This window comes from Electrona antarctica (assembly GCF_951216825.1).
Source record: "Electrona antarctica genome assembly, chromosome: 5".
NCBI lineage: Eukaryota > Metazoa > Chordata > Actinopteri > Myctophiformes > Myctophidae > Electrona > Electrona antarctica.
The window spans coordinates 31299136-31311597 of record NC_136810.1 but is presented as its reverse complement, the minus strand read 5'-3'; the positions used below and the strand labels follow the sequence as shown (position 1 = coordinate 31311597).

At 41.0% G+C, this 12462-nt stretch overlaps 2 protein-coding genes across 2 annotated transcripts in view; both read left to right on the top strand.

Moving 5' to 3' along the window:
- The window catches only part of LOC306923494 (tRNA (guanine-N(7)-)-methyltransferase-like), a 167431-nt gene that overhangs the window by 63271 nt on the left and 91698 nt on the right, over positions 1-12462 (top strand). The window lies entirely within an intron of this gene.
- Positions 10794-12462, top strand: part of rassf7a (Ras association domain family member 7a) — a 50479-nt gene continuing 48810 nt past the window's right edge. Inside the window, exon 1 of the mRNA XM_079501565.1 lies at positions 10794-10903. The gene's annotated coding sequence lies outside the window, so the exon portion shown is untranslated. The remainder of the gene's footprint in view (positions 10904-12462) is intronic.

Sequence of the window (12462 nt, the reverse complement as noted above, 5' to 3'; positions counted from 1 at the left end):
TACAGTACAGTACAGTACAGTACAGTACAGTACAGTACAGTATGTTAATACAATATAACTAACAACTGTGGTGGTTGTATTTGGTCTCCCAGCTTTTATATTGAGACATTTAGATCCTAGTGGTCTTGTAGGACCACTACTGGTTGACAACTGGTACTGCCTGATTGTCAAAATGTTATATCTCCCCTGAGCGTTCTCAATAGTCGAGGGGCCACAGGCCCAAAAGCTCAAGGAATAGAGTTTAACCTGTGATGTCATGCCGTACTTTTTATTTGTGTTTCTTCTATTAATTTGAAGGTCCACAGAATGAGAGGCCTGCTCTGCCGGAAACAAACCATGGCCATGTTTGTATGCCACACCAGAGACAAGGCAACATTTTCCAAATTTCATTATGCTTTAAGTAGCATGTGTCATGTCAAACTAGGGGGTTTTCATGATTCTGAATCCATTCCAAGCATTAGTTTTGCACGAAAAACACTCCTTGGCCTAAATTTGGCCATAGGCACTTGCGCAAATGTGCCCAAATGTGACGACCTCATCACATTTTGTGGTGACCTCATCACATTTGTGATGACGGCTATGGCCGTTTTTTAGCCCAAGGAGTGTTTTTTTGTTCAAAACTAATGCTTGGAATGGATTCAGAATCATGAAAACCCCCTAGTATGACATGTCACATGCTACTTAAAGGTGTAGTGAAATGGAAACGGTGGGCATTTTATTTTGAAGTTTCAGCTTGAAACGCTGGCTCTGAAGTTTCTGAACCAATCAGAGTGTCGCATCCCTTCAGGCGATGGGACGGTAGCTAGGGACGGTAGCTATGTTACACACAGGACATGGAGTGTGTTTGTTTACAAGTCAGATAGTCGGCCATGCTGTACCAGTTTACTGATATGTGGCTTATTTCTACCCTATAATGTTTTCAGATACATATTTTAGCGTGATTTAAAGTTTAAACCGAGTAATACACTGTATGGATGTTATCTTGAATCATGGGAATAAAAACAGAGGATTTCTGTAATCAGTAGCAGCTGTGTTGGACGGATGCGCAGATATGGGGAATCAAATGGGTGAGCTTCATTTTTATTTGCTTTTATCGATGTGGGCCTCGACACGTGTTTTCAGGATGTAATTCAAATTAGATTTTTATGGACATGAACATGAAAATGTACCCATTTTTTTGACATCCATTGTTAGGTATGCTCATATGATGACCACGGATGTCTAAAAGTCTAAAAGTGTGAAAAACATATTTTTCATTTCACTACACCTTTTAAAGCAGGCCTGTCGAACCCATTTTGGGGTGAGGGCCGCATTGGTCAAAAGGTCACTTGATGTGGGCCAGAACCAGTTGCGGACCCGCGCTCACACGCATTCACTCATACAGCATTGTTTTTCAGTCACTGCTATAACTACAGTATCATATTATATTTTATATATATATATATATATATATATATATATATATATATATATATATAATGGAGAAGACTACTATTAACAAACAATGCAATAAGGAGCCCCAATAAAACATTTGATAGAACAATTCAATTTGAAGTGAGGACATTACCTGTCTAAGCAAACATTTACATCTGCAAAATGTGCTCTATCTGCAGCTGTAATTACTACACAACATGTTTTATACAGGCCTGCTTTCAGCAATCAAACTCAGACAATTAACTCAGTTTAGTCTTTTTATTTAAATTCACAGAATAATTAAATATTCAGAAAATGTCAATACAAAATAATGGGGGGGGAGGGGGGAATAACCCAACAGAAAAGGCTCAGCTCAAAACATCTCAAAACTACTTTACTTCATGCTGTTTCCAGACACTTGGCATCTCAGACTTTGCTTTAACCAGCTTGTCAACATCAGGGACCAGTTTCTAAGCAGTTTCATAATGTAATTTAGATGTGTCAACTGTGAGCAGATATTCATTACAGAGAAAGCTTGCTTACAGAGATATGTTGTGCCAAACATACTTAATTCTACATCATATGAAAACTATTCTGAAACTCACTTGCCATGTGAGAGTTTGTCCATGTATCTGCATGTTGTCATTTCCATTAGCGACATTTACAGACAGCAAAGTGGTGAAATTATTGAGCTTAATTTCCTTCCCTTCATCCTTCATGAATTGTCCGATTCCTTCATGTAACTGGGGGGAGTTTCAGCGCAGCTCCTCTAGTGCTGTGTCTGTTGCAATGTTCAGACTAAAGCATAATGACATTTGGAAAATGTTTTTTGTCCCGCGATGTTTCTGGCAGAGCAGCCCTAAAAAGTATGGCATGACATCACAGGTCCTCTCTAATTTTGGGTGACTGGCTCTACAAGGTAGAAAGTTTAGCATTTTCTCAGGGGACCTGGGATCGAATCCCCAGTAGGATATAAACATTTCAGAGTGGAGCTTTAAAACACATTAACCTAACATAAACATAAAATTAACCTCACCTAAACATTGACACAATGTGAACGGACAGGAACCCTGCAGATCTACAAGCTTTTCAAAAATAGCAGATCTACAACTCGTAGCTCGGCGTCTCGGTGCCACCCTACAAGCTTGTAGATCTGCTATTTTTGAAAAATCGTGACAATGTGGCGCAAATCTTTGAATATGTAGGCTATTCTTTCAGAGCGAACCTTTTTAACTCAAATCTTGGCTTCTGGGGGTTCCCTGGAAAAACATATTTTCAGATGGGGGTCGGCATTACAGATAATTCTGGGGGTCCTTGACATGAAAAAGGTTGAGCGCCACACTGACCTAGAAACATAGGTTTTACAGAAAACCGTCATGATTTAGAAGACATTTGTAGAATCTGTTCTCAGGTCTAAATGGGTTACCTAACATAAACCTAAAATGAACCACACCTAAACATTGACACAATGTGAACACATTAACACAACCTAAACATTAACACAGTCGGTGTGAATAACCTAACCTAAATGTGAACACATTACTTTCATGACTTTAAAATTCTGGTTTCACAGGAACATTCAAGCCTCAGCATTTGTTTGCAAAAAAATATATATATCCTGTGTCACAGAAATGATCTTGTTAAACTGTGCTTTTAAAAATATCCTTCAACGCCAATAGCCATCCCTGATGTTGATGTTCTGGAGATTTGACTATATCGTTGCAGTTATGTGTAATACTGGCATCAGCTCACTAGAGGCCACTAGAGGGTATGTAAAACATCACATTTATAACCTATGCCTCCAACCTTCTTGAATGAACAAACTGAACACTCCCCTTTAGCTCAGCACCTTGAAACTGGAGATTCATGTTCTGCATTCCTTTCCCTGTATGTGGCCAGATCAAGGGTGACCTTTAGCATCATAAGTCATATGCAAGTGTTCCTCCTGGTACAATCAGCAACAATCTGTTTTGTGACATATCAACCAAATATAAAATACTACAGTGACTACTGAACAAGTGAAAAAATATTTAGAGTTGAGCTGTGTGTGTGTGTGTGTGTGTGTGTGTGTGTGTGTGTGTGTGTGTGTGTGTGTGTGTGTGTGTGTGTGTGTGTGTGTGTGTGTGTGTGTGTGTGTGTGTGTGTGTGTGTGTGTGTGTGTGTGTGTGTGTGTGTGTGTGTGTGTGTGTGTGTGTGTGTGTGTGTGTGTGTGTGTGTGTGTGTGTGTGTGTGTGTGTGAGTGACAGACATATCACATCTGATCCCTAATCTGTTCCAGACGGCACGGGCATGAGAGTTGTAGCACTTTTGTTTTGTCACTCGGCTGTTCGCGTGGCATTTCAGCAGGTGAACCGCCTCAACCACCATATGCTGATAACTTGAACATGCCCAGTCTTGTGTTTGGATACCTGGAATTGACACAGACAGACAGACAGACAGACAGACAGACAGACAGACAGACAGACAGACAGACAGACAGACAGACAGACAGACAGACACACACACACACACACACACACACACACGTGCAATCACCTTTCCATATGTCAGTTATGTCTCTCTGTTGATTCCAGCAACAGGATACAAATAAAAGCCACTGAATAACAGAGGACCGGTTGTCATCATAACCGCAAAGAACACTCAGGGTGTAGGGTTTAGGGATACACAGCACACGGGTGGGTGTATGTTTCAACTTGCATGCTCGTGTGTCCACAGAAACCCAGAGGTTCAACCACAAGATAGATATTATGTAACGATGAAGATGTCTTTTTTTCTTTCTCCTTTTTACTTGCTTGAATAAGCTAATGAGTGTCGGTCCATCTCTAGTCTTCAGCTCCACTGCTCTCCCGCACACACGTTCTCTGCCGATCGTCTGCTGCTCTGCAATCTTCTCTCACCATACGGCTGGCTGCTCTGTGGGATTGCTTGGAACTCATTCCCTGCTGTTGGGTGTTTTGTTTTAAAGCAAATGCCTGCTTACTGGTGCTGATACTTCCCATCACACAGTTGAGGGGAAGTGGAATGAGAGAGGAGGAACATTTATGGTGGGAGAATAGCTACAAGTCTTCCTGTCCACTCTTGTTGGGGTAATATTCTCACAGCTGGTTGGGACTGAGACACCTGGTTTGTGAGAAGCTCTGTTTCACTCCCCAGTTATTACTATAACAATGTGACAAACCAGGTGGGTATGGTATGGTATAAACACAGAAAGAATGTTTTGTTGTTTATGTACTGAAGACTTTGATTACTCTGTTAGTTGTAACTGTTATTTGTGCTTCAATTAGTAGCCAAGTCTAATGAAGCAGTTATCACTATATAGCATATTATTATTCGATAAAACCTGTATTTTTGTATACAGCGTTGAACAGAAGAGGGAACATTTTAGACAAGCAGAAGGCCTCCGGAAGGTGTACAGTGATTAGAAGAGGCCTGGGATGGGGGTGCTGTAAACAGAAATCAAATTAAAAAGACTATTATTCCTATACACCAATACACCACCATCTTCTAATTAATTAGATTAACTAATTGTGTTAAACGTAGAGGGATGGTGATGTTATTACGACGCCTATTGTTATTACTAACTATCGTTACTACGACTAACAAAATGTATCTTTTAAAGAAATGCACAGACAAGCACAGAAAATGCAAGATGGATAGCTGCAAGTTACCTGACTGAAGTGAGGAAAACGGTGTCAACGCATGCTGCTGTGAATCACAGCAGTCTGTTGTGACTGGATGAGATTCATTATTGTGCCAGGTAGGATGCCGTTGCAGCTCCCTGCAGACCCCATCAAAGCTATCAGAGCCTGGAGGGTCATGCAATGCGTTAGCAACAACAGCCCACATTCATATACATCCTGACTGTAGCTGCAGACGCACATGTGCATGTGTGCGTGCGTGCGTGCGTGCGTGCGAGAGAGAGAGCTTACAGGGAAACTCATTTTTTCTTTAGAGACATGCCAATATTACATTTTTGAAATATTCTGGGGTTTTTAAAGTAACAAATCCCAACAGGCATTGTACCTGTGGAGATGTCTACATATGAGTTCAGACAGGCCCAGGTGAAGGTATGGAACTTAATGGAAGGCTACATGATACCGCTGGAAGGAACATTCCAATCATGCTATTTACTGTAGGCAACACAATGCAACTTTGGTTGGAATCTTTACAAGCAAATTAAGACATGCCATCAAGGTGTAGACAAGTACTATAATTTGCCATTTTTATAGCTTTTTTTTCCACCTGATGTTTCATAATTGTTTATGAATGTTAAGATTTATTATATTTTTGCTGTGTGGTTGCAGCCTTGGCAGATTGCATGAAAATTGCTTCATCAGTTTAGATTAGAACATCTTGAACTAACAGAAACATCTGTGTATCTTCATTGATGGAGAAACAAAGAATGTAAAAACCCCACTAGGGGCTCCTATAGAGGTCATGCTGCTCCTTACGCCAAACTAGGGTCAAATGTTTTGAACACATAAAGCAACAGCAAATGCTTTATAGTAATACAATAAATGACCATAAATTCAAAGTTAAATATTTTTTTAAAAAGTAGGCTATACGTAAAATTTAAATACAATTTAGGCATTTAGAAGATACTCTTAATCCAGAGCAATATACAGCAAGCAAGCATAATGAAATAGGATGTTAATGGTATGGTCACATATAAACCCCTATAAAACAAATTGCTCAATACCGACACCTGGATTCATGAATGTATGTATAGCCTATATAGACAATATTTTAGGCCAATAAAAAAAAACATATACCAAATTTCCCACTCCACACCCCCTGCTGCTGGACTAATAGTTTTGGAGCCAGAAGGGAGAAGAGTCAGGGACGTGTGGAGCGTGGTCATGGCTTTTTTTGTGAATGTTCTGCCAGCCTCCTTGCGTTGGTTGATCTGAGCGTGCTGCGCGAGGCGGGTTGTAGCCATACATTTGGTTGCTTTGAAAAATAGTAATGGAGATACTTCTTTCTACACAACAAATTTGGCACTGATCGTTACAGTGGTTTGTGAGATTAGCTCTGGACTGACCGACACACCCCACCCCTACACACACGCTAGCTTCCTGCAGAGCCACATTGTAAAAAACTTACAAAGTGCCTTTAGAACAGACATTTATTTTGACCCAATGTTGGTGCTAGACTCAGCTCATCCTGCAATATGATTATGAAATATGAAATATCATACAGTAGGCTGCATGTGTAAACTTACTTGACCTTTTCACCTGAGGCCCTAAGGTTCGACCTCCCGGTAGTTCGACCGGATTAAGGTTGGTGAGGGATGCGTTGCTCTGAGCAAATTTCATGTCAATCCACCCGTTACATTTTGACATATCTTGTGTGCAAGTGAATTGGGCTAAGGGTGGTGCTAGAGGAAAAGTATGATTCACCTTCTGGGTACTGGGTAGGCTACCCTCTGGGGAACAAATTCTATCACAATCCATGAACCAGCTAGAGCTAAGAAGTCTTTATTTGGGACCAAAGTGTTGGACAGACCGACGCAATCACCATCTTTAGCGCCCCAACAATGCTTAATTATCTGCATGCATGGATAATATGTCAGCTCCAAGATGAAATAACTGAGGGGTGGGGGGAGTTGAAAATGGCGAGGGGGAAAATCTCATTTTTATATAGTAAAACATAAACGTTTTGCAACTGAAGGTGCCCCCTCTGGCACCCCGTGGTGCCTGGCCTTAAAGGTCAAGGTCAGGTTTAAATTGACATACGGTAGATAGGCCTATATAAAAAATTTACATTTTCACTCTTTCAATGTCATATTACTAACAACCAAAATAGAAATGAGCAATGGAAATGCAAAGTGACTGAGGTGCTAATAAAATGTTTGGCTTATTAGTGTGGCATGCACATATATTACAACATCCCTGTCTGGCTGCAACCCAGTCAATTTGGTGAGGATGAAAGATGGCTTGTAAAATGTGTTATTATTCTACAGACATAAAACCTTAAATTGCTTTCAGCATTCCACTTATAACTTAAGGGCAAATGTGAAAACACAACTTATTTTAGTTTTGCCTTTGTTGGCTTGGGCACATTTGACTGTGAATGCTTTAAAAAGTAAATACATTTTATTAGTTTTGTTTCCACAGTCAGCCACTCACAGGCAGCAACATGCATTTGTTCAGCTAATCTGCTTAATTAAAAGTCGACCTTTTTAATAATGACGACCTACACGTTTTCTTTACTGAATACTGATGTTGAGTTTATCGGCCAAATTCCACCATCCCTTTAAGGAAGCTGCCAACAACAAGTATGGTTGTTTACTAGTGATGAGGGTGACACGAGCCATGAAAACACTTGCAACAATGCAACAAGACAAGAGCAGTGTTATTGTAGCGAGCCCACATTATGAGTTGCTGCACCGGGACGGAAGGTGTAGAGTCAAAACTCAAGCTAAAATAAGGCAATAGGCCTATAGGCTACGTTTAAAGTCGATTTTCTCGGAAAGTGCTGCCGAATGGTAAGCGAACCAGCGATGCTAAAACTTTCTCCAACATGCTTGTTAAATCTGATGTAAGCTCGGTCGTATGGGCGCGTCCAAAATAGCAATACATAGCCGATCTACAAGGTTATACGTGGCTGTTTTCAGTGAGTATTGACCTTGAGTAACCGACGGAGCATATTATTAGTATTACAAATTAGCTGGAGTGGAGTATCTACTTGTACAGAATGATGACTTTATGTCTGACTGTGGCATGGTAATCGTCTTCTCTTGCGCACACACGCGCACACGCGCACACACACACACACACACACACACACACACACACACACACACACACACACACACACACACACGTGTCTTCCTATCTGTATCCATTATCTTCCTCAGCTCATTCAAATTGTTGAAAACCTGCAGCCTGCAGGATGATATAGACAGGCCAAATTGAATTTAGGCTGTATAGAATATAGGCTATGATGGCTCATTCCAGCAATGGATTTAATAAGACCTAGTGCTGCACTGAAAATGATTTGTATGCTGTGTGGTGAATTTTCCCAGGACGGAATACATTTGCACTTCTGGTCATATTGCAGAAATGAATTGAAAATTGGAACATAAGGCTGCCACTCGGCTGGACAGTGAAGTAGTTGCTTGCCTTTTAATTCTGTCCTGAAAAACCCTCTTATGGTGACTTCATCTGACCAGCTGCTTCACACTAGAGGACAAAAGGGCTTGTCTACCAGCTGGAGATCTCTCTCTCTCTCTCTCTCTCTCTCTCTCTCTCTCTCTCTATCTCCCCTCACACTTGGTCTATCTTATCCTATATCTCATTCAGTACAGGGATTTGGCCTCTCCTGCACTCCTGCCCCCCCCCCTCAGATGATCTCTTTAATGATGTCATTACAATGAACAACTTTACTTTGCTCTCTCTCTCTCTCTCTCTCTCTCTCTCTCTCTCTCTCTCTCTCTCTCTCTCTCTCTCTCTCTATATCTCTCTCTCTCTATCTCTCTCTCTCTCTGGATTACACTGTCTGTTCTTATAAATGTGTCCTGTTTGCATAAACATTCTATTACCGGTATGTCTTCTATTTATTTGGCCAACGTGGGAATTCAAAGGTGAACATGCAGGTAGGCAACTGTCTGTCCGATGAATGTATCTGAGTGTGTTTTGCATTTGCTCATCCATCTAAAACTGGCAGAGGTCAGGTGAAGTAGGTCTAGACTGATGACATGCTTATAAAGCAACGACTCAATGAGTAATTTGATTAAACATTACAGTAAGTGTAGATCATCTTAACTTCCACATTCTTTGTTGTTCAAAGCGGAACCACTTTTCAGAACAAAGCAAAGGGTTTGCATGCCAACAACGCAGGCCCAAGTTATAGTTTGAATCTCTGTGCTGCAGCTTTCATCCAAAATAATAAGCCCAGGCCAGAATATGCTTATTATCCATTGACAAGCTGTTACAGGAGTGGTAATCCTTAGCTAGTCCTCTCCATTATCTTTCTCGATAAATCAATGGTAGAGGCTTAGCCTTGTAGTTTTCTGTCCATTTGTTAGATAGACACCATTGGCTTTTCTGTCTTCTCACTCCATGGTTCATCAGCAATCTTGTCACTGCCTTGCAATAGTGGGGTAATTGGGCCCTTTTCTCTTGGTAAATGGTGCTCGCGAGAGGGAGACCTGAAGGAGGGTGATTTTTGTAGATACGAGGCAAGGTATAAACAAGGCAGATGATTGTGTTCAAGCACCTCCTGTCAAGTAAAATATAGATACATGATTTCAGTGTAAATTATTTTGTGTAAATAGCTGATACCTGAACATCTTTGGTCAGCATAATTCAATTGTTCATCTGGGAACAGGTTCCAAAGTATTGACGGGACTACACAAACCAATAACTTCCTTGTTTCTGCTCTTACGGTAAGTAACATGACAATAAAGTCATCTGTCTCTTTTGCTGATTTAATGGACTAAAGTGGAAGTTGATAGCTAAAGTTTTAGAGTAGAGTTTCAGGTAGTGACAGAAGTGTATGTTTACTGTCCCCTTGTGAGTGTAGTTCCTCTTCAGGAGATGATGGGCTGTAGTGAACATGCTGGGTACATGAGAGGAACTCGCAGGTCATAGTGGTGACAGACCACCTTCATTTAAATGCAGTACTTTTTTTCTTTGTTACCGCACAATGAAATATAAATTAGTATACATTGATTTTAGTTGAATCAAATTTTATCTAATTCCTTAAAAATTATTTTCATTTCATTTCATCTTGTTCATTTTCCCTTTTCTTATCATATCCAGTATTATTGTTATTATTGTTGTTGCTGTGTTATGGTTGGTTATTATTGTTGCTGTTATCACACATTTTTGCTGCTTGCGCCTGTATGGGTAGTGACAAATAAATCCTCTTGATTCTTGAGTATGTATAAATTAGGCTAAAGTTGAGCTGGAAAGTGGTCCTCATACTCAGACAGTGGGCCCTGTTCACTGCCTGTCCCCCCTTGTGACTCTGACTGGACTGGATAACACCTGCCCCCCACCCTACTCCTCTGGTGTCCTCTGTTCTCTCTTTCTCTTTCCATATCCTTTTGTCTGTTTTTCCACTATTCATTTTTATCTTCTTCCTTCTATCAGTTCTTGACTGTTTTTAACCCCCACACACTCTCTCTCTCTCTCTGTTCAAAGGGAGTGGTGGTTTGGCGGTCATGTGACTTTTTGTCTCGACACAATTGCTGTTGTTTGCCATTGGCCAATTTCTTTGAAAGAGCGTTGGTTTCTAGGGCGACGGGGAATGGCGGCACCACTTCACTTTTCTGTACCCCTGCCCCCTCCCGTCCCCATAACCCTGAGTGTCTGTGTGTGTGTCTCTCTCTCTCTCTCTCTCTCCTCTCTTTCTCTCTCACACACAGAGGCTACAGTGGATCAGGTAGCACAGCGACACACACACAGAGAGAGGGTGACAGGGTTTCTCCCACTACTCCTTTTTCATCAGGCAAGCAGTCAGGCAGACCATTAAACTGCGGGAGGTGAGTTAACCCTGCTTGCCAAGTTTATCGTGTGGTTCTATTTTCAAGATCAAACTTTTTGTTTCAATTGTCCTCGTTGCTAAACCTGTTGATCTGTATTGTTAAGTTGCAAAGAGTAACCACACATGGGTGGTTGTAATATGGGAGCTACTGTTATTCCTTAATATTGTTGTAACAAATGCTCTTTACTGTGGCATTTGTCACCGTGGTAACATCACTTATAATGTGATAATTAGCTAATTAGCAATAAGCTTTCATCTAGCTGTGACGTGTGGGGTTTGCTGTGACATTTGTCTATTTGTAACTAAGAATGTAGAAAGGTCCATATTTTGGTTACATTTCACTCAGGAGGACAGGAGGTGTGGCTTGTCTTGTAGCTAATGTAATTATCACTGTAGCACTGACACATACTGGTACAGTATCTTGGCTCAAAGTTTGTCTGTGCTGTACTCAGAGCTGACTGTACACTTGGCATAATTCTTCCTGTATTCCACAAAAGATTTAGCAGCTGTGTGCTCTCGGTTGCATTTGTCCCATGACAAACATGATTTAGGCTGTGTTGGGAAAAAGAAGTTGTGCTTCAACAATGGGATTCTCAGTGGACTGCTAAACCTGAAATCCTGTGAGCATATTGCATAATTCCCCAAAAATATGAAAACGGTAGCACATTTCCAAGACAAAACACGTTCCCTTATTTGGCTCACATCAGTGATGTCTGATGTGATATATTTGTAATATTTATTGGAATACGATTTAGACCAGTGGTTCTCCTAGTGGGTTAGGGTTAGGGGGTCAGGGTTTAGACCAGTGGTTCTCCTAGTGGGTTAGGGTTAGGGGGTCAGGGTTTAGACCAGTGGTTCTCCTAGTGGGTTAGGGTTAGGGGGTCGGGGTTTAGACCAGTGGTTCTCCTAGTGGGTTAGGGTTAGGGGGTCGGGGTTTAGACCAGTGGTTCTCCTAGTGGGTTAGGGTTAGGGGGTCAGGGTTTAGACCAGTGGTTCTCCTAGTGGGTTAGGGTTAGGGGGTCGGGGTTTAGACCAGTGGTTCTCCTAGTGGGTTAGGGTTAGGGGGTCGGGGTTTCCAGGGGGTCTCTAGCAAAATGTGTTAATGTATAGAATCAAAAGCAATCTACAAGCTCACAACGTGTTGTGGTGTGCCATTCATTAAAAGAATATTAAAATTGAAATTTTGGGTAAAAAAAAAAAGAATAATAATAATAAAACATATATTATATACAGTATATATATATATATATATATATATATATATATATATATATATATATACACAATTACACATACATATGGAGGTCGCATAAACACATTTTCTGGTGGAGGTCTGCAGTTAATACATTTGGGGTCCTTGATACGAAAACGCTTGAGAACTGCTGGTTTAAACTATGTGTATAGGTTCAAGGTTGCTGCTGTTTGTTTGTTTGTTTTGTTTTTTGCATGCCAACTGTCCTCAAGTGGAGCCCTCTCCACTGCCTTCTCAGTTAGCCATCTTGGGCTCCACCAACCGCAACCAGATGGCAGGCTCTGTGTTTTGGTTTCTGTGGCAAC